At 42.8% G+C, this 23,464-nt stretch overlaps 1 long non-coding RNA gene and 1 other non-coding gene across 2 annotated transcripts; one reads left to right on the top strand and one right to left on the bottom strand.

Annotated features, from left to right (window-relative positions):
• Positions 1–337: 337 nt before the first annotated feature.
• TRNAT-UGU lies at positions 338–410 on the bottom strand. The gene has a single exon. It is a non-coding gene; the product is annotated as a tRNA-Thr (tRNA).
• Positions 411–12,958: 12,548 nt separating this feature from the next.
• On the top strand, positions 12,959–18,648 carry LOC122459116. The gene is made up of 3 exons (XR_006279583.1): positions 12,959–13,095; positions 16,143–16,145; positions 17,643–18,648. It is a non-coding gene; the product is annotated as an uncharacterized LOC122459116 (long non-coding RNA).
• Positions 18,649–23,464: the final 4,816 nt, after the last annotated feature.

A 23,464-nucleotide genomic window follows, 5' to 3' on the forward strand; every position in this document is an offset into this window, starting at 1 on the left:
GCCCGCAGCCCAGCCCCGCTCCTGGCAGGGCTCCCCGCCGTAGCGCCGGAGAAGGGCAGCGGCTGCCGCGTCCCGTGTCTCTCCCGCTGCGCTCCGCCCGGCCCGGCCCGGCCTCACCCCAGCGCGGTGCTGCCGGGGCAGCAAGCCGGGGCTGGAGGCCCTAACAGCTTCCACGTGCCGCGGGCAGAGACTGGGGCTCCGCGGCTCCCGGCGTGGTGCCTTGGTCCCCGCCTCTGCAAGAGCCCGTGCAACAGAGCAGGGCGGCTGGAGCTGCCCCCTCCCCTTGCCGCCCTAAAACAATTTTATTTAGCGCGTTCTCGCAAACAAAACAGAGCGCAGGCCCCAGCGAGGATCGAACTCGCGACCCCTGGTTTACAAGACCAGTGCTCTAACCACTGAGCTATGGAGCCACCTATCGCTTCTTTTTATCTAAATGCTTGGTACTGTACTCTGTCTTTGTCTCTAGTGTGACTTAATAAGCTGTTACTGTCTACCTGGGCCGTCTTGAATCTGAATTAACCTCTTTTCTAGAGCATCTGGGAAACTCCTCTGGTTCAGTAGCAGATATTTTACTATTATTTTTTAAAATCATGGACTTTTATATATATATATATAAAAATGAAAACTCTTTTGTTGTCAGAGCTGAATTAAAAACTCCCCAGGTCCTAACCTTCCCAAACCTTGATGTAGGGAGAACCTGGAGCCAGGTTTTGTTATTTTGTTGCAGGTATTTTGTTGCAAGGTATTTTGTTGCAATAAATAGACTAATTTAAATGTCAGCATTGATAGTAACTGAATACAAATAAAGGTAAGTGTACAAGTATCTACATATTTATGTTACACTCAATATGTTTATATCAGGCTCAGCCTATTCCAAGTATGTAATCAGAGCACATGATCATCAGTGTGGTATACAGCACACTCCAGACAGTATAATGGACAAAACACTCCTGTTTAGGATTTTCCTGCAGCTGACATAGGTAAAAAGTGTGCTAATGCATTATTTTGAGTAGATGAGCAGACTGAAGGACTCAAATCCACCAAACTCTAACACAGTGACCATTTATGTGAGACAGCGCCATCCCCACAGAAATAAGACTTGAAATAGAAATATAGCACAAAACAATATTTAACAGGCAGCCCCAGAAAGGGTTACCCTGAGTTTGCAGTGTTGTTGTAGCAGTGTTGGTCCTAGGATATTAGAAAGACAGGGTGGCTGAGATTATCTCTCTTATTGGATCAACTTCTGTCGGTTCAAGCTTTTGAGCTCCATAGGGCTCTTCTTCAGGTCTGGGGAAGGGACTAAGAGTGTCACAGCTAAATACAAGGTGGAACAGATTCTTTAGCATAAGTGGTTAGAACATATTCTAAGGGACCATTCAAGATGAAGTGGCCTGTTAACATGCCGGCAGTCATAGGACAAAAAAAGGAAGCTAGTGGGTTACAGATTGCAGTAGTAAGCTATTAAAAATTATGGTCTTAATAAATGTTCAGAGTAGCAGCCATGTTAGTCTGAATTCGCAAAAAGAAAAGGAGGACTTGTGGCACCTTAGAGACTAACAAATTTATTTGAGCATAAGCTTTCGTGAGCTACAGCTCACTTCATTGGATGCATCCGATGAAGTGAGCTGTAGCTCACGAAAGCTTATGCTCAAATAAATTTGTTAGTCTCTAAGGTGCCACAAGTACTCTTTGGTCTTAATAAAGGCACTGTTCAGTTTTGTTGCTTGGGAAAAAAGCTAAAATAAACAGCAGAAAGCCACTCTTATACCATGAATGTAGGCCCAGGGACTATATCGATATGACTGGTAAAACTTTTCCTCACAGACAAGCCCCTAGTAGCTACATTATGTGTAAAGCCATAGCACCAAGATATATCATGAATAGGCCCAGAGAATGCTTTTTAGGAGATAAAAAGAAACTTGGCTATCTTCTATCTAAACTGTGTGTATATGTATAAAAAAAGCAATCATCTATTGGTCACTAGACACAGATGTTTGTGATATTTTCAGACCATCACATGCACCCCTTTCCTATTCATTTTTGGCACATACCAATCTGCATGGATGCTAGTTGCCTCTAGCATGGGTTTACATGCCTGACTATCTAGCCCTCAGTGTGATATCGAGGTTACTGGAAGCCACTAGATGGAACCTAAATACTGTATTAAAGAAGGGGGGGAAGCAGCATTAGCAGATTCAGAAGGCTAAAGAGAGTGAATTTCACACATTTTAAAAAAATCAGTATAACAATTTAGTTTTTAAAATCTATTAGCCAGACAAGAAAAGACCAACCTCTAGATACACTATATAAAATCATTGGTGACTTACTGGAGGATTAAACATGTTTTATGTACTAAACCCTGCAGTGCTTTCTTTAGCATTATTTCTTTTCAGGTGTTCAGTGAGATAGTGCTGATAAAAGTGAGGCATTAATAGCACCTGGCTAGAGACAGGACCACTTCAAAGCTCCTGTGTGTAACCTGCCAGCACAATACACATTTAATATATAAGGTATCATTCTTCACGCAGAGGGTCAGCTCACAATAACCTTTTACAAGAGGGTCTGTTGCAAGATAAAGAAATATAATGAAGGTTTTGTGGTGGCATTTGGAGAGGGACATGAAACTGTGAGCGGGAGGGTGTTATTCCTTTCTATGTGCTGCATCATGACTCTGCTTTCTCTTCCTGGAGAAAAAAAGAAAAGGAGTACTTGTGGCACCTTAGAGACTAACAAATTTATTTGAGCATAAGCTTTCTGGAGAGAGTCACAGCAGAGGGCAAGATCTGAGGAGCAAATCTTCAGACAAAGCCACAAGCTAGAAAATGTGTTATCTAATACAAAGTCAAACACGATTTGCCTTTAATGTGGACAAAGGCTGTTTAAACGTATTAACTCATCCTGGTTAACCACTGGATTCCTCAAATGTCCTTCTCCACACTAAGGGCAAAAAAATTGTGATTTAATCTGAAATTACTCTGCCTTTACACCAGTCTAACTGAGATCAGAGTCTGGCTCTTAGAATTCACATTCCATATGATCTTTCTGCATTGCTGTGAATTCAAATGCTAGCATAAGAAGTAAACCGCTGAAATGTCTCTTCAGGTAACTAGGCTTTAACCTATCCCTGAAATATCTATTACATGTTAAAAGAGTTCCAAACTTCTTTGCAAGACTAATTATCCTGCTACTTGTCAGATTGTGTTGTTTTGTAAGATCACCCTCTGGTCACACACATCCAGCTACCTGCTTTGGATGGCAGTAATCTGAAATAAATACCAGTGATGCTCCTTTACAAATGTGGCATGCAACAACAGGTTGTTGTATCTTATCTAGCTTTGACGTCTTCATGTACACGTCACTGTGCCACAGGACAACCTTATGCACCAGTGATAAGCTCAGCATAAATATAGATCAGCGAAACAGGTCCACTTGCTTTTCCTTGGCAGCCTATATGTAAAAGGACTATGCACAACAGCTATCTTTTCACAGTCCCACCGGCTTTTTGTTTGAAGGATCTAGTATTGTTGACTAAAAAATAAATGAGCAGCCCCTCCCAACCCCTAAAACTCTGTAGTAACCTAATAATTCACAACCAAATGTCAGTGAGTTTAATTTATTAATTATCAGTGGTTGAGGAGGGCTAATGGGGTACTTGGTCCTATACAAACACAGAGCCTGATTCAAAACCCATCAAAGTCAGTGGAACTCTTTCCATTGATTTCAGTGGGGCTTGGAACAGGCCCCTGAGGCTGGTAGGCCAGGTCCAGAGTGTCCTCCACACCTACTGAAGTTATGGCTTTGGTTCTGACTTCTACCCTGGGTATGAGGGTTTATATTCTCATTTGGCCAAATCGTGAGGTCCTTACTCAGTTTCTACTCACTGTCCTCAGGCCACACTGCCATTGACTTCAGAGGGAGTTGGCAAAATGAGGTGCCTCAGAACTTGGCCCTTTGTTCTGTGTTTTCAGATGTGCACTTTTTTTTTAAAAAAAAGTATTGTTCTTTCAGTTACAGACACGAACCATTTGGCCATTAATACACAGAAGGACAAAACAAGGTGTAAGATACAGCCAGCTAAGTGTCAACAAAAACAAATTACAATTGTTTTTCACTATAGTGCATCATCTGGCATGGTGGACTGGTTATGAAGTCTTTTACCTGTAGCATGCTGGGGAGCGATCCTGGCCCCACTGAAGTCAATGGGAGTCTTGCTGTTGACTTCAGTGGGTCCAGGATTGCACATCTGGTTCCAGTCTAGCCCAGGCTGGCAATGGGTGAAAGTTGTAAGCATCTGAAGGTTGGTCTGGAGGACTTTGTGAAATAACTTCGGTGGTCTCAGTCCAGTTCCTAATGGACAAATGTCCTCATCTCACACACAAAAGAAGTACTACCATAATAGGCAACCTTGTTGGCTGTCCCTGGAGTGAGACCAAGAATTGAATGAGCCACAGAAACTAAACTCCCCTCTTCCTCCAGAAAAGGGGGACCTCTACAATAGGGTTACAACACATTGGTAAAAGGAGTATGAAGAAGCCTGCACTATAGATTTGCTGTTTGGGGATTTCATTCTACCACCTTTGCTGGACAAAAGTCCACAATCCTTAGGTTTAAGTAACAGAGTTGGGAGTGAAACAGAAGTTTGGGGAAATAATTACCAATAAAAATCTCATCTAAAAGGACACCAGCTATATTCATCACTATCTCATGGGTCTCTGTTTGTGAATGGGCTGGCTATATATTTAATCTAAATAGCAGAGTGGATAAAAATCAATGCTTTAAGAAAAAAATTTGGATTTTTTTTATTTAAATTGGATTTTTTTGATAAAATTCTTTTTGAGGAAAAAACTTATCTAAAGATAGTTTTAATTAAGGTACATTATTGCTCAGAGATCTCTCACATAGAATAGGGATTATAATTTCTAATTCTATAGTATGAGACAATATATTCATGTAATGTTTAAGAAAAGTTTTGTACATGAGTTCCAATAGTTCATGGATTAGGGACCCAATCTTATGGGGTTCCACAGGCTTCTGTATAGATTATTTAGGTTAATCTTTCTATCTACTCAATGGGACTCAGTGCTCAGTCTAGAAGATACCATCAGATGCGCTTAGTTTTGCAGTTCTCAAACTGTGGATTTGTGTCTCCAGAGGTAACATGCTTGTTAACAGCAAAAAATGTTTTTAAATAAATAAATAATATATAGAGGTGAGAAATATGTTGTCCCTCTTCAAATTTGTGTACACGGAGTCAATCCCTTACCTCTCTCTAAAAGTGCAAAGTTTCAAAAAGTTCAATGAATAGAAGATTGTTGGGGGGAAAATAGATCTGGACAAGAAGAAGAAGTCTGGAGATAAATGTGAGAAGCGAGGGACATATGCTTGTTTTGTTAAAATATGATATGTTTACTGTTGAAGAAAAAAATCCAGAATACTTAACATTGTTGTTTTAGTTAAATAAAACAATTTAAATGTCTGTCTGGTGATGTTCTCCTCCTAATACAGAATGACAAGAAAATCCTCCAAATATTAATGATTATCCTGTTGAATTGGAGATCGTTCACTTCCCAATGAGTTCATAAATATCTGCTTCAATTACCTTTAGTAAATGAAATAACTAAACAATCATTCATTTTCTGATATAGCTGTAAAACTAATCTGAAAAGTTTTCAAAATAAATCACTGTTTAAAAATGCATAGTGTGTACCTTCTAAAAATGAGACCTACATCTATCTCTGAGTTGTGAAGAATACATATTAAGGTTATAATAACCAGCAAGAAGGCACTTTTATGTAGAAAACCATGATTAAATCAAGTCTCCCTGACTAGTGATTTAAATAATGATTTAAATCAATTTGATTTAAATCAAATCCACCCTGCTAAATAGGTATTTCTAATCGGCCCATCATTATTGTATCTGAACATCAATACTTTTCTATAGAGAAATACAGCAATATGTTAGCATAATGCTACAAAAGGCTACCATTTACAATAGTATTACTGCCTTATTCTGGACCGTTATTGTGGAATATTGCAGTATTTTTTATTAGGGAGTGTGATACAGCATGGCCAGAGGACAACAGGAGAGTGTTAGAAGGGAGCCTTATTCCCTGTAGAGGGAAGAAAGTTTGCTATAGATTAATTAAAGCACCTGAAGCCAGTCACCTGATAAAACCCCCCTGCTTCAATCAGACAAGTGAAGAAGTTGAAGCAGAGTGGTTTGGTGTTGGAGCAGAGAGCAGTTTGGAGGGAGGTAGAGGAGAGTTTGGAGAAGTGCTGTGGTGGGCTAAGAAGACCAAGACCCTAGGTAAATGGACACTTGGTTTGTGCAGAGGGAGGGCAGGAAGCTCCACAAGCTGAAGAGCAGGAGAGGGAAGTAGCCCAGGGGAAGGAACTGCTAGTTCTAGTGGTTTACTGCTATCCCTAGGGCACCTGAACTGGACTCAGAGTAGAGGGTGAGCCTGGGTCCCTCCCTCTCCAGGACGCTAGTGGGGCAGTTAATACCCCAGTTTAGGGGTGTGAAATGATGCCCTGAACCTTCCCCAAGAAGAGAAAGTGTGAGACCCATCAAAGTAGTGCCAGCAATTTGCCACAGGAGCGAACGTAAATCTATATAGTATGGTTAATTTGGAGTATCCAAGTTTCTGAGGCAGTCTCTTGGTATATTACATAACTCAATCTTCTCTAGAATTCTAAAGCGCTAATTTAATTTTAATCACTTCAGAGATGCCACTTTGATGTAGGTTGGATTAGGTTTTGTCTGTCATAAGAGTCCAATAGAGTGTGGCCTGATGATAATAAGGATGCTGCAGGCACCAGGCTGAGTTGGCTGCAAGGGAAAGATGTTTTTATGTCAGCTAAACAGCTTTAAAAAGGCTGGAACACTTCTTCCTTCATGCCTTGGGTGGAAAACATTCTATGTCTCTTAATTTTACAGCAAAAAATTATCCTTTGTTTTATACATTGAGAAGGCCTAATTCCTAGCTGAAGGACACAATACTCTTCAAAGCACAGAGGAGGCTAGATTGTGGCTGGTCTGTGCAGGGTACTGGTAGGGAGAACATGAGGATTACTCACTGCTGGTGTATCGAGAAGTGCAAACCACCTCAAAGTGTGTGTGTGGGAGGGGGATGGAGGGGACAGGGGCAGGGTGATATAATGTCCACGTTCCTCTCTATACAAAGGCTGCAGCATCTCAAAGGTTGCAGTGCATGCTCTCTGGAACTGGTATACTCTCATCCAGAGTTCCCTATAGCTGATGTGGCTCCACACTCCCCCTTACAATGGGCTGTGTATGAGGCCATGTCTAAACTACAAAATTAAGTTGACCTAACTTACGTTGGCATACAGCTGCCACAGTAATTACATCACTTGTGCGTGCGTACACTTTGTTCCTTGTGTCAGCAATGCACGTCCTCACCAGGAGCACTTGTATTGATTGTACTGTCTGAGTGGGCCATTGTGGGATGACTCCAGAAAGCCAGTAACAGGCAATGAAAGCAACATGGGGTCGACCTTGACTCTACACCGCTCGTGGAGGTGGAATTATTAAGTTGGTGTAGCGGGGCAGTTACGTCAACAGGACTGAAATTTCAGTGTAGACACTTCCATAGTTAGGTTGACATAAACTGCCTTGCATTGTCCTACGTCTGGAGTGTAGATCAGACCTAGGTTTTGCAGTCTGGCTTGAAGAAGGCAAAACACTAAATGTGAGGCCGAGAGAGCAGCTGCCACAATGGTACTTGGTTTTACAAGGAAAGGATTTCGGCTTTTGCCATTCAAGAGGTTTATAACATTAAAAATGGATAGACTTGACTTTTAAAGCAGATTTTGCAAAATCTTTGTGAAGAGACATCAGGGCTTGCAGGAATACGCAGAAGGTTTGGGAATGACTAGAGTCACAGTTCTAATTCTGACTTGCTGTGTGATACTTAATCCCTCTGCCCCAGTTTCCCATCTGTCCAATGCTTATCTCATGGAGGCATGACAAGGTGAGTTTATTTGTTACATGCTCTATGAATGTTCAGCATTATATTGTAAAAATAGCCTCAAAGGATTTCAAGTGGGCTGTTATCAAATAAAAATCTTACACCAACATCATAACATGAACCTTTCCAGCCTCTGCATTTCTGATCACAGGGCAGGTTTGTTTTTTTTCTGCTGTTTTCAGAACTGTGACCTGATTTCTGACACAAACTCTAATACAATCTAGGATCTTTGTTCTACCATAAACCATTTAGGCTGAAATTTTCAAAAGAGACTAAAGAACATAGGCACCCAGCTCCCATTGAGTTTCAATGGGACCTGGGTCCCTAACTTTGTTAGGCTACATTCTCTCTGTCATGCCCAGTTATGACCTGTGAATATCCTGGTCACCAGAGGATGAGGATGCACAACAAAGGCAAAATGTTGGTTCAACGGTTTTCAGGCACACTGAGTTTTGGAGGGAGAAAAAACCCCCATGTTTGCTTTGCACAGATAAGCATTTAAATCTCAGAAAAAGTTGACTCTGCTCTTTTCCCCACACACAGCATGATACAGTTTTAATGACACTTATCCCGTATTATTTCTCAGTTAATTGACATCTTATTTTTTTATTATGGTTGCAGAAGCAACGTTAACTCAGCCATATTGCTCATACTATATGTATGAAAAATTCTATACATGGGTCCTAAATCATGCCCAGAGTCTTTTAGGAGGGAAGAGTAAGTGGGCTTTACCACAAAGAACAGCTGTATCTATGTGTATATATTCTGCTCTAAAACTTTTCATTACTAGATCTCCAAGTGCTTTATAAAAGAGGCCACTGCCATTATCCCCATTTTATAGAGGGGAACAATTCAGGTGCAGAGACTTGCTCAAGATCACCCAGCAGGCTATGGGCAGAGCTGGGAATAGTATCCAGGTCTCTTGAGCCTCTATGCAGTGTTTTGTCCACTGTGTCAATGAAAAGGGAGGGGAAGTCATGGGGAACAGATGTACCAATGAATAAATTAGCCCTATAACAATATTCTTATGCCCTCTTTCTGATGATCACATTCCCTCACAACTAAACTGAATCAGAATCCCCAAACAATATAAAAGTAAAGTGGGTGCAAACTGATGGGTAATCTGCAGGTTTTAGATCAGTGTACACACTCTTCCTTGTGCTGAGTCTGTAGAGGATAGACCAAGGAAAGGTACATTTGCAATGATAAATAATCTCAAACACTGCAGGCCTACCTGTTGCTTGGATGCAGTGAGGTACTAACATATTGTTTCAATTCTGCGAGCATCCATCCCACTTAACTGGGGCCAAGTCTTTGCTAGTTAGGGAGTGACTCCAGAGAGATTTAAGTACAAGGTATAAGCAATAATCATTTTGTGATATCATTTTACAGGGAGACACATAGACCACCCTGTGGAATGGAACAAACTGGCTTTCCCTGGGCTTCTGATGCAAGGGAGGCCTAACAAGTGAGCAGCATTGCCAACTCATGTGATCTTTATTTGGAGATTTATAATATTTGCTGTTTTTTCTAAAAGTTCCAGATCAGGAGTCGAGTGAGAATCTGTTTTTGTCTTTTAAAAAAGTAAGCGAATAGCCCTCATCGTTGTAGAGGTAAGTGGGGAAGCGTGACCCAGTGGACCCTGAAAGGTCAGAAACCAGAAGGCAAAAATAAACTACCTAAAATGTATTGTGTTGTTTAAAAATCTCATGATTTTTTTGAGGCCTGACAGATGACTTTTGAAGGCTAAGGGTTGGCAATACAGAGTGAGGCTGGCAGATAGTCCTCTTCTGAACAATGGAATCTGAAGGCTCCGCTCCTCTCCTCTCCTCTCCACTCCCCTGTGTCTACATGCTGGCTGTCTCTCCCAGCTGGGTGATTCCTTGAAAGGAAGGGCTGGCTTCTCTCCCTGTCCAGTGGGAATACAAGAGCATGGCTGGCTCTAGCCACCAGCAAAACAAGCGGGTGTTTGGGGCAGCATGTTTCTAGGGGCGGCATTCTGGAGCCGGCCTTGCTGCCCCTAGAAATGTGCCTCCACTGCCCCAGCTCGCCTCCGCCCGCTCCCCTGAGTGCACATCTGCTGCTCCACTTTTCGCCCCTCCCAGGCTTGCCACGTGCAAAATAGCTGTTGGGCGCGGCAAACCTGGCAGTGGGGGAGGAAGGAGAAGCCGGGCGGTGGTGCGCTCAGGGGTGGAGCACAGGTGAGCGGGGGCGGGGAGCGGTTCCTCTACCCCCCCGCTACTTCCTGTGCTCCCCCCACCCTCGCTTACCTGCGCTCCTCCTGCTCCCCTGAATGCGCTGCCTCTCCCTCACCTGAGAGGCCGGGGGGAAAGGTGGAGCGGAGGTGAGCTAGGGTGGGAGGTTGCAGGGGAGCCCCAGGAAGGAATGGTGGGGGTGGTAAATGCGGCTCCCCGCTGGGGGGAGGAGGTGGGGCTGGGGATCTGGGGAAGAGGTTAGGAAGGGGCAGAGTTGGGGCAAAGCTGGAGGTGGGGGGGGGGAGGACAGATTGAAAAAAAGCGGGTGGCCAAAATTTTTTGCTTGGGGCAAAAATCCTAGAGCCGGCCCTGTACAAGAGTGGGGGTCACTCTCTAGTTCTCTGTTAAAACACATGGAGTTTGGTGTTTCTTAAGTTTCAGTCTAGTCCTCCAGCTCCCACTCCTGGTCTAAGTCTCAAACACAGTTTAGGCAGGCAGTTTCATTTTACCAGCCTCTGCATCTATTCTGTTCTTTGTGGAGCATGCTGGTAGCTGTCAATACGGCAAGGGTGCTACACATACTTCATAACAAAGAATAATAATTAATAATATGTTTAACCAGGTGATCAGGAATAGAAAATACTACATAGGTGCAATGCCATCTAGTTAAGTTGCTGTTGTGACCTTCCAGTTAGTAAACACCTGTTGAGTTTCCTTCCCATAGCTCTGGTTTCCAGTAGAGCTGGGTCAGAATAAGAGCCTGAGATATGAAACTCCCCTGAATAGGGGAAATTGAGATCCTGATCTGAGCTTTATGTTAACAACTGGCAGAAAAAACAAACAACCAAAGAAAACCAACACGTGCTAGTTTCAAACTTCCCTGAACTTTGGAAATGTTTGGATCCTTATCCATTCCCAGATGCAGTGGCTGGTCTTTATGGCCAGATTTTTGAAAGAGTTCAGGGCAAGTTTTCAAGTGCCCCACACTTTTGAGGGGCAGATTTTCAAAAGAGGTCAGTTCCCATTTAAGGACTTTAATAAGGGCCACATTTTCAAAAATGCTCAGCAATCATAAGCTCCTATTGAGACACTTATGGATAGATTTCCAAAACACTGGATGCTGCACTGTTTTTTAAAATCTGGCCCTTCATCTATAAAAGTCTAAACCCTCACCACACATCTGAACATCCCACTTGTTGAGGAAGTTTAGGCTTTGTCTCTTGGGCCCAGATCTAATACAAAATTCCTCCTACTTCTGGTTGGGCTGAAAATAGGCTTGCTCATATATTTTCCACTTTTCCTGACAGTTCCAAATAGAACCAATCATTCAGAAGTGAGCAAATAATGGGAAAAGCTAGCCAAATCTTTTTGAATCTCTGGGAAGATTTGGATCATGTTTTGTGGAAAGTTTCAGGTTGGTGCTTATTTAATTCAAATTGGCTCACCCTTTACTCGTGAAGATATAATATCTTGGTCTCAGATGAATAATCAAGGTGGGGAGATCAGACAGATGATATCATAGTTCAAATCTGAACTTTGATAGCTTTAACAAATCCCCTGAAGCAGAATTGTTGAGCTAATGCTGGGATCAAATGTGCCAAAAGCTTTAAAAGCACCACTGAGAATGTCAAAAGAGAATGATGAGGCTGTCTCACATTTGCACGTGGGGATAAATTGTTCTTGAGTCTAATCCATAAATCAGAACATTAAACTATTGTAATTAGACTCTGTGTGAGACTCTGTAGGGGAAAAATATTAGCAGCTGCTCTTCATACATGGCAGACCTTTTTTTAAAGTTTATACATGCATATAAATTCCCCTCCTAAAATTAAAAGAAATCTATTTAAAGGAAGCCTTGACCCATCATAGGACATGTCTGGTGAATAAACATAAGAACATCCTAATACATTTGAATAACTGATGAATTAACACTTCACTTACTGTACTGATAAATGCTAATTTCAATGTAAATTATATAAGCAAATTTAGAAGTGACTCATTCAGAATCTTCATTCAGGATTGCATCAGAGGCATTGAATAAAGTCATGACTTCCACAGTATGAAGTAGGCCTGTTCGAACTCCCACTGGAGTCAACAGAAAGGCTCCCATAAATTTCACTGGGAGTTGGATTAGGGTCAGAATGCAGCAGAACACTTGTCGGATAGATGTGGTGTTTAATTAAATGTACAAGTCAGATTTTATAGTAGAGTCCCGTTTACCAGAATAGAATGGCCTGAACTTTTGGGTCTCAGTTCAGCAAAGCACATAAGCAGATGTTTACCTTTTAAGCACATACTTAAGTTCCATTGAGTTCAGTGGAGATCAAGCATGTGCTTAAGTGCTTTGATGAATCAGGTCCTTCATGCCTTTTCCCCCCATTAATTTTCATGACATCTCCTATGCTGCCCCTATGGTTGGAACAGTCTTTCTGTATTCGTCTGATTTCATTTCTTTCATCTTTCCAGACCCATCTCTTCAAGCTATCCCTTCTTCTTTTTCTCATCATTAGTAATCCTCACACCCTCTCTCCTTCTCCTGAATAGTGGCCCCGTGCAGAAAGAACATGCAACTTACATTCTGTATCTTATACGCTTATGTTACACTCCATACTTGTATGGAATATAGGATGTGGACCACTCGTATTGGTTCATGTGAGATCATATATTGGCTTATATAAGTCCAATGTATAGGACATAAATTAATAAGTTGCAAATTTTATTCCACGTTATTCTATGTCTTATCTTATGTTTGTCTTGTCTTGTTCAGACTGTAAGCTCTTTGGGATAGGGAGCACATCTTAAATATATTTGCACAGAGGGGTGTAACAGTGGTGTATTTATTATATGCTCATACATCTTAGTTCTATAGGCATTTAAATTACTCTGACCAATCCAGGTATAGTCTATGGGTATGTCTACACTACGAAATTAGGTCGAATTTATAGAAGTCGGTTTTGTAGAAAGCGTAGTTTTTATACAGTCGAGTGTGTCCCCACGCAAATGCTCTAAGTGCATGTAGTTGGCGGACTGTGTCCACACTACCGAGGCAACAGTCGACTTCCGGAGCTTTGCACTGTGGGTAGCTATCCCACAGTTCCAGCAGTCTCCACCGCCCATTTGAATTCTGGGTAGAAATCCCAGTGCCTGATGGGGCTAAAACATTGTCGCGGGTGGTTCTGGGTACATATCGTCAGGCCCCCGTTCCCTCCCTCCCTCTGTAAATGCAAGGACAGATTATCGTTTTGCACCTCTTTTCTTGCGTTACCTGTGCAGATGTCATACCACGACAAGCATGTAGCCCGCTCAGCTAACCGTCACCATATGTTTCCTGGGTGCTGGCGGACATGGTACTGCATTGCTACACAGCAGCAGTTTATTGCCTTTTGGCAGCAGACAGTGCAGTATTACTGGTAGCTGTCGTCGACGTAGTCCTGGGTGCTCTTTTAACCAGGCGCCTGGGCAAACGTGGGAGTGACTCAGCCAGGTCATTTCCCTTGTTTCATCTCATGGTGATAGTGCACTGCTGGTAGGACTCAATCTTTTAATCTGCAGCCAGCAGAAGACTATGGCCAGTAGTCCTACTGCACCGTCTTCTGCCGAGCACCCAGGAGGTGACGATGGCTAGCGGTTGTACTGCACAGTCTGCTGCCAGCATGATGTATAAAGATAGATGAAGTGGCTCAAAACAAGAAATAGACCAGATTTGTTTTGTATTCATTTTCTCCTCCCTTCCTTTGTGAAATCGACGGCCTGCTAAACCCAGTTTTGAGTTCTCTCCTTGAGGTGGCCATTCAGTTTCTCACAAAGCCACCCCCTTGGTTTATTTTAATTCCCTGTAAGCCAACCCTGTAAGCTATGTCGTCAGTCGTCCCTCCCTCCATCAGGGCAATGGCAGACAATCGTTTCACGCCTTTTTTCTGTGCAGACGTCATACCATGGCAAGCATGGAGTCTGCTCAGATCACTTTGGCAATTAGGAGCACATTAAACACCACATGCATTATCCAGCAATATATGCAGCACCAGAACCTGGCAAAGCGAAACCGGGCGAGTAGGCGACATCAGTGCGGTGATGAGTGATGAGGACATGGACACAGACTTCTCTCAAAGCACGGGCCCTGCCAATGTGGGCATCATGGTGCTAATGGGCCAGGTTCATGCGGTGGAATGCCAATTCTGGGCTCAGGAAACAAGCACAGACTGGTGGGACCGCATAGTGTTGCAGGTCTGGGATGATTCCCAATGACTGCGAAATGTTCGCATGCGTAAGGGCACTTTCATGGAACTTTGTCACTTGCTTTTCCCTGCCCTGAGGTACAAGAATACCAAGATGAGAGCAGCCCTCACAGTTGAGAAGCGAGTGGCAATAACCCTGTGGAAGCTTGCAACGCCAGACAGCTACCGGTCAATCGGGAATCAATTTGGAGTAGGCAAATCTACTGTGGGGGCTGTTGTGATGCAAGTAGCCAACGCAATCAAAGATCTGCTGATATCAAGGGTAGTGACCCTGGGAAATGTGCAGGTCATAGAGATGGCTTTGCTGCAATGGGATTCCCTAACTGTGGTGGGGCCATAGATGGAACCCATATCCCTTGGCACCGGAGCATCAAGCCAGCGAGTACATAAACTGCAAGGGTACTTTTCAATAGTGCTGCAAGCACTGGTGGATCACAAGGGATGTTTCACCAACACCAACGTGGGATGGCCGGGAAAGGTACATGACTCTCACATCTTCAGGAACTCTGGTCTGTTTCAAAAGCTGCAGGAAGGAACTTTCTTCCCAGACCAGAAAATAACCGTTGGAGATGTTGAAATGCCTATAGTTATCTTTGGGGACCCAGCCTACCCCTTAATGCCATGGCTCATGAAGCCATACATAGGCAGCCTGAGAGTAGTCAGGAGCTGTTCAACTACAGGCTGAGCAAGTGCAGAATGGAGGTAGAATGTGCATTTGGACGTTTAAAAGCACGCTGGCGCAGTTGACTGACTCGGTTAGACCTCAGCGAAACCAATATTCCCACTGTTATTACTGCTTGCTGTGCGCTCCACAATATCTGTGAGAGTAAGGAGGAGACATTTATGGTGGGGTGGGAGGTTGAGGCAAGTCGTCTGGCTGCTGGTTACGCACAGCCAGACACCAGGGCGGTTAGAAGAGCACAAGAGCGTGCGGTGTGCATCAGAGAAGCTTTGAAAACCAGTTTCATGACTGGCCAGGCTATCGTGTGAAAGTTCTGTTGGTTTCTCCTTGATGAAACCCCCCACCCCTTGGTTCACTCTACTTCCCTGTAAGCTAACCACCCTCCCCTCCTTCCTTCGATCACCGCTTGCAGAGGCAATAAAGTCATTGTTGCTTCACATTCATGCATTCTTTATTAATTCATCACACAAATAGGGGGATAATTACCAAAGTAGCCCAGGAGGGGTGGTGGAGGAGGGAAGGACAAGGCCGCACAGCACTTTAAAAGTTTAAAACTTATTGAATGCCAGCCTTCTGTTATTTGGGCAATCCTCTGGCGTGGAGTGGCTGGGTGGCCGGAGGCCCCCCAATGCATTCTTGGGTGTCTGGGTGAGGAGGCTATGGAACTTGGGGAGGAGGGCGGTTGGTTACACAGGGGCTATAGCGGCGGTCTGTGCTCCTGCTGCCTTTCCTACAGCTCAACCATACGCTGGAGCATATTAGTTTGATCCTCCAGCAACCTCAGTATTGAATCCTGCCCCCTCTCATCACGCTGCCACCACCTTTCAGCTTCAGCCCTCTCTTTAGCCCGCCACCTCTCCTCCCGGTCATTTTGTGCTTTCTTGCACTCTGACATTGTCTGCCTCCATGCATTTGTCTGTGCTCTGTCAGTGTGGGAGGACAGCATGAGCTCAGAGAACATTTCATCGCGAGTGCGTTTTTTTTGCCTTCTAATCTTCGCTAGCCTCTGGGAAGGAGAAGATCCTTGAAACACATGCAGCTGGTGGAGGAAAAAAAGGATAGTGGTATTTGAAAAGACCCATTTTGTAGAACAATGGGTTCGCTCTTTCATGGTAAACCTTGCTGTTAACGTTACATACATAGCACATGTGCTTTTGTTACAAGGTTGCATTTTGCCTCCCCCCGCGTGGCTAACAGCGGGAAACGTTTCTGTTCAGCCATAGGCAAACAGCCCAGCAGGAACGGGCCCCTCTGAATGTCCCCTTAAGAAAAGCACCCTCTTTCAACCAGGTGACCATGAATGATATCACTCTCCTGAGGCTAACACAGAGATAAAGAACGGATGTTGTTTGAACACCAGCAAACATACACTGCAATGCTTTGTTCTACAATGATTCCCGAGTATGTGCTACTGGCCTGGAGTGGTAAAGTGTCCTACCGTGGTGGATGGAATAAGGCTGCCCTTCCCAGAAACCTTTTGCCAAGGCTTTGGGAGTATATCCAGGAGAGCCACAAATGCCAGGGCAAATTAATCATTAAACATGTTGGCTTTTAAACCTTGTATAGTATTTTAAAAGGTACACTCACCAGAGGTCTCTTCTCTGCCTGGTGGATCCGGGAAGCAGCCTTGGTGGGTTCGGGGGGTACTGGCTCCAGGTCCAGGATGAGAAACAGTTCCTGGCTGTCAGGAAAACCGGTTTCTCCACTTGTTTGCTGTGAGCTATCTACAGCCTCCTCATCATCGTCTTTCTTGTCCCCAAAACCTGCTTCTTTGTTGCCTCCATCTCTATTGAAGGAGTCAAACAACACAGCTGGGGTAGTGGTGGCTGAACCCCCTGAAATGGCATGCAGCTCATCATAGAAGCAGTATGTTTGGGGGTCTGACCTGGAGCAGCCGTTCACCTCTCTGGTTTTCTGGTAGGCTTGCCTCAGCTCCTTAAGTTTCACACAGTACTGCTTCAGGTCCCTGTTATGGCCTCTGTCCTTCATGCCCTGGGAGATTTTGACAAATGTTTTGGTATTTCGAAAACTGGAACGGAGTTCTGATAGCACGGATTCCTCTCCCCATACAGCGATCAGATCCTGTACCTCCCGTTCGGTCCATGCTGGAGCTCTTTCACGATTCTGGGACTCCATCATGGTCACCTCTGCTGATGAGCTCTGCATGGTCACCTGCAGCTTGCCACACTAGCCAAACAGGAAATTGAAATTAAAAAGTTCGCGGGCCTTTTCCTGTCTACCTGGTCAGTGCTTCTGAGTTGAGAGCGCTGTCCAGAGCAGTCACAATGGAGCACTCTGGGATAGCTCCCGGAGGCCAATACCATCTAATTGCGTCCACAGTACCCCAAATTCGACCCAGCAAAACCGATTTCGGTGCTAATCCCCTTGTCGGGGATGGAGTAAGGAAATCGATTTTAAGAGCCCTTTAAGTCGAGAAAAAGGGCTTCGTCATGTGGACGGGTGCAGGGTTACATCGATTTAACACTGCTAAATTAGACCTCAATGCCTAGTGTAGACCAGGGCTATGCTTGATCTACAGTGAGGCACTTTTTTTTTTTCCCCCTTCCTAGCAGTACCTCTCTGATCCAGTGGGACAATTCTGTTTTACTGATGTTCCAGGGACATGGTGTGAGAGAAGTGTATGTTTAATATGTAAAAGGCCAAACTCTGCTCCCATTTACACCAGTGCAATCCCAATGACTCCATTTTACACAGAAGATTACTTATATTATCTGAACTGGCTGCTTCTTTAGATGATGATGATGAGACTCTGGCTGTGTTGCTTCCAATGATGGACTGACTTTTCTGTAAACGATGTTAATGAGATTTTCAAATAGTCCTACTTCTTAAGCAACGTTGGAGACTGAAGTCAATATTCATCCATCCATCACATGAAATTACAAAAATACACAGGTCAGAAGGCTTCTTTTCCAGGCAGTTAAGCAAAATAGCTGTAACACTCTAAAGTAAACTAAATTTAGTTTTGTACATATGCTAAATACATATGTATTTGATAAAACACACGATTTTAAGGAGCCCCAGATAATTTTAAATCAACAAACTATTGTCTTTTGTAGAACATGCGACTCAGACTTGGATTCTGCCCTGAATAAATATAAATGCTTTAAAAATTCTTTACAGGATAGAGTGCTGCAGAAAGACCGCTATGGGCCCCAGCCCTGCAAACACTTGAGTTACTAGACACAGGAGTCATCTCAAACTACTGCCATGCATAAAGTTATTCACACATGTCAACATTTGCAGATTTGGGGCTTTAGATTGTAAACTCTTTGGGGCAGGGTTGCTTCTTTCTTTTATATTTGTGTAAAGTCTAGCACATTGTGGGCACTCTTGGAAATGGATAATAGGCAGAGCATTTAATATAGAAAGTAGGTAATTCAGTGCATAATAATGTTCATTGGAAGATAAATCAATCCATTACAGACTTTCAGTTCCTTTCTGATCTTTTTCTCCTTTTGTCTGTAGGAAGAGGCTATATTTTTGCTTTCCTAATGTCTGCTGAAAGTCTCTCAGAACCCTCTGCTTTCTTCGTCAGACTTTCCAGTGCCAATTTTCACTTGAGCTTTTCTTAAAAAAACCAAAAAAACCAAAACCAAACAAACAAAACAAAAAACAAAACATAAACAGTGAGCAGTGAAAAATTGTAATTTAAAGAATAATTTGTTTTTTATTGGATTGATGATCAGTTGTCCCAAATCACATGGGGTGGCTTTGTAGTCTCCTCTAAACCCTCTAATCTACAACAATGCTCATGTGACCCAAACCTTTATGGGGTTATAAGAGAGCCCCCAGCTATTTCTCCTATGCTCATCTAACTTATGCTTGCTTGTTAAGAGCTGAACTCCACACTGTGAAATGATGCCTCTTGTACCCTACTGATTTATGCACATTTTCTATTAATGCTGGTCATATAAATCCCTGTCAGATAGTCATTGGGGTGGAGGGAGAGGAAAAACTTGTGAGCTAAAGAGAATATACCACAGCTGATTATCCACCCTTTGTTGAATAGTGTACCAGAGGCAAGTGTGTTTTCAGTCTGATATAGCTAATACAGATGCCACAACTAAAATACATAAATTAAATCAAATCTATTAAGAATTTGTTAATTACTTGCTTACAAGAGCATTTAAGAAAACTCTGTTTCTGCAAGAGTTGATCAATGAAGTTTCCCTTAAAGCAACCCCAGAGAAACACCCTCTACTTGATGTTTTCTCTTGGGTTCAATAAAATAACATCAGTTATTGGCTGGTCAAGTGTGGAGTCCTCTGCATGCATTTTTGGGGGAAGAGGGTTTATTTTTTCCTCCATAGCCAAGCTATTCTTCCTTGTAAAAATGTGTCTTTGCCATGTGAAATACCTGAAAGCTTGCCAACACAATAAATGTGAAGATTATGTAGATGAAAATCCCAGTGTCTTTGGCCTTGGTCACAGTGTTATTTTAGATGAACTGACAGAATCAAAAAAACTTTTATTTGCTTTCCTCCAATTTGAGTTATTCCTTTAAAAGCCTTCTCCATTCTCATGCTCCCAATTCCCTTTTTAAAATTTCTCTTGCACAGCAATCAAAGGAGACTTTAAACTCTTCTATTTAAATGCAGTTTGGGAAAGTAGCAGTATTCCTTCTGCAGAGTTAGGTCTATCAGTTGTCACACCTTGTGGCCTTGATTTTATTCATATAGGATTGACTTGCAGAACTGCCATACTGCTGTCTTGTTGGAGAACTTCTGCACTTATCTTCAATGGTGACTCTAGGTCAAAATGTTACATGAGCTGCTGTAATCCTTTTTAGCTGCATATGCACAAGCTTTACTCATGCTGGTGAGCCCTCATTCATGCAAGCAGTTCCAGCAACTTCAATGGACTACTCATGTAAATGCTCACTGACACAAGTACAGGTTACAGAATTACATCCATACTATGGCTATTTCTGAAAGTGCCCCAGATTATGTCCTTTGATGTGCTTGTCAGACTGTTCAAAAATGAACTAAAGTAGATCACCTTGCTCTTATTATTACAGTTTTGAAGCCCTCTGCTGGAATGAGTTCTACAAAGTTTGGGGCTGTAGAGCACCTGTGATTTTTTTTTTTCAGGGCCAGATTAAGGGAATTTAGGGGCCTATGCACACGAACATGGCTCCCCCATGGTCCCACCCATGTACCATGGCCCCACCCATGTACCATGGCCGGGTCCCTAAACCATTGCCCTTCTCCTCCTTGGCAATGAGACTAAAGATTAGTGAGAGAGCCTAGGAATCTATATCATTTAGGAAGCAGGGAAAAAAATCTTCCTGATATAATGTGGGCCAAATCTTCAAACAAGGAGGGTTGGATGCTCAGATGGTGTAACTTAATGCTTTCAATGATGCTAAGACAATTTGAGTTCAGCATCTGCCCCAGGACCTTTAATAGATATACAAATCCCAGTTCTGGACATGCAAATCCTAAATTTGGACACACAAAATAGTAAATAGGTATGTAAAACTAGAACATAAGAACTGCCATACTGGGTCAGACCAAAGGTCCAGCTAGTCTAGTATCCTGTCTGCCCACAGTGGCCAATGCTAGGTGCCCCAGAGGGAATGAACAGAACAGGTAATCAAGTGATCCATCCCTAGTCTCCCATTCCCAGCTTCTGGCAAACAGAGGCTAGGGACACCATCCTTGCCCATGCTGCCTAACAGCCATTAATAGACCTATCCTCCATGAATTTATCTAGCTCTATTTTATTAATTAAAAATATACTGTGAACTTTCACCCAAGAACCTAAAAACTCTTTACAACTATAATAAATTAAATCTCGGAACCAGCCTTTGTAATAAGGGCTGTAAAGCAATTACTATCATTCTTTTACAAATGGGAGAATTGCCACAGAGGTTGAGTGTCTTATCCAAGGTCAAACAGCAAGTCAATGGTAAACTAGGGAAGAGAACCTAGAATTTCTTACTGCCAGGCCCCTGATCTAGTTGCCAGACCATATTTGCTCCTTATGGACTAGATCCTGACTTCAGCTGAGCTACTCTAATTTACACCAGCTGAGGATCTGGACCTACATTTTTGAGTGACAATTTGATATGTAAGTCAGGATTTGGACATCATGTTAAGGTGCCCATGTGTAGGAACTAGGCTGCTTGTGTCTGATATCGTATCCATTTCTCTCTGTGATGGTTGTTGCAGACCAAAAAAATCATTTAATATGTGGGATGTCACTTACTAAAAATAATTCTTTTAAGTCTCAGTCTAAATGATTCAAGCAAAATAATAGGGAGAGCTATAACCGATCACATCAGTGAAACCTCCATCAAACACTCCCCCAGGTATTCATTTTTGCCTCCAGGGCAGGTTTTTTTTTTTTTAAAAAGGGGGGGGGGCAAAAGAAGCGAGACCTTTTCAGAGTTGTAATTTGCAATTGTTCAATGAAATGATTAAGATTTGAATAATGCACTGAAGTTGAAAATGTCACAGTTGTGCAGGGAAAGGCATCATCCAAAGCTGTCGGAATCAGAATAGATAAAACTGCACATACTGTAATTCATCCAAAGTTGCTATCAAAAGGAAAATAAGGGAGATATCTCTGTCAGCCAAAATGTCACACCTCAGAGATTTAGAGGTTGAAGTGATTTGTCGACCTCCATACTATTCAGTGGGGGCATATATGTCTTTGCCTTGTATAATCCCTCCAGTCTTTCTTTGACATTCCAGCAAGGGCAAGTAGCTGCTAATATATGGTGCCACTAATCCTCTGGGGCACATGCAGTATGAAGCTCAGCATTTGGCAGGATGCTGTACATCTTTGTAAGTATGCATGAATACATTGTTTGCTTTTTACTATTTATCTTCATCACCCACTAACTTTTATCAGTATTCTGTGGAATAACAGCAAGAAAATGTTATGGAAGTGTACCAGGGGACACTGACTCAGAATGACCCAGTTATCCTGCCTAATAGATGCGTCCTTCTTCTGTGAATATAGGCTGTTGATCAGACAGGAATTTTTTTGAGCCAGCTGCCTCAGACAGGTGTTTTCTCCATGGGACTTGTGCATGTAACAAGTTGAGAGAGGACCTGTAGAGGTGTGTGAATGAAAGCTCCTGTGAGCAGAGTTTGTATATGATACTGGTCAAGTGAGGAGTGTGGGGGTAAAAGAGAAGACCTCTCAGCAGAGTGTGAGAGAGACACATCTGTGACAATGTGCGTTAGTGAGAACTAGGAAAGCAGATCTCAAACTCTAAAGCATAGCTGCTAAGTTTTTTGTGCAGATCTCTGTGCAACAGTTTATGAAAAATTATGTACTGAGCTAATTTGCAAATAATTTGCATTAACATTGTGCCACGTGCTGCTTGAGAGCGCTGGTGAATGAAGTCTTCTGTTTATCTCAAAGGCAGCAGGAGGGCAAGCTTCCCCCGCATTGTCCTGCCAGCGTGTACAACCCTGATCCAAGGAGAAGGGGGGGAACTTAATCTAGTGGTAACAAGGGCAGTTCAGTCACTAGGGCTCGTGTGGTTCTTGACCCTTCTGCTGAGTCTGCCAATCAGTGCAAAAGTGTGGTGGTGAGTTTATGAGGTAGCAGCTGGAACTGAGATCCACCAAACTCATCCCATACAGCCTTTGGATGGGGGAAACTTTTAATCCCCACAGACCGGAGTGGGCTTCAAAGTGATAAACCTACACACAAAAGGCTCTGGAGTTTATCAGCAATGCCATGAGGCATCTGGTCTCCCAATAAGTGCTACTGTTACATCTTTGAGGAACTGGGTTGCTCTTTGCAATATTGCCAGAACCAAACGTTCAAAACTCATCAGTCAGACCTTCCTCCTGCCCCCCCTCCAAAGTCACAAGCAGCTTAAAGATCATGAGATTTATAAATTAATAATAAATTTGTGAGGCTTTTTATTTGCCTTCTGTTTTTTTTTTTTTGAGCCATTAGGGTGCACTTGACTCATGTTTTCAAGCTCTCCTCTGCAACCACGAGGGCTAAAAACTTTTTTTTTTTACAAAATTAAAGCTGAAAGTCTCACATACTCGCATGTCTCCAGGATATTACTGAATATTTCAAGACTCGTGATACAATCATGAGAATTGGAAACATTAGGTCTGGATAGATACCTTTAGTAAATAAAGTTCTGATTTTTCTGGAGTGTACACAGGTGAGGTCTTTCCCTCGCTCAATACAGACAAAAATTTCTCACACAACTCTCACTCTTCAAACACATTCTACAATCAAGTGGCCCATTGTGTTCCATTAACTAGACTACAAATATTAAAAATACAACAAAACAAATATTAACATTCCAATTCACTTTGAAATACACTGTGCAATATATATCATATAAACAATTACAAT

The sequence above is a fragment of the Dermochelys coriacea genome, chromosome 3 (genome assembly GCF_009764565.3).
Source record: "Dermochelys coriacea isolate rDerCor1 chromosome 3, rDerCor1.pri.v4, whole genome shotgun sequence".
Lineage (NCBI taxonomy): Eukaryota > Metazoa > Chordata > Testudines > Dermochelyidae > Dermochelys > Dermochelys coriacea.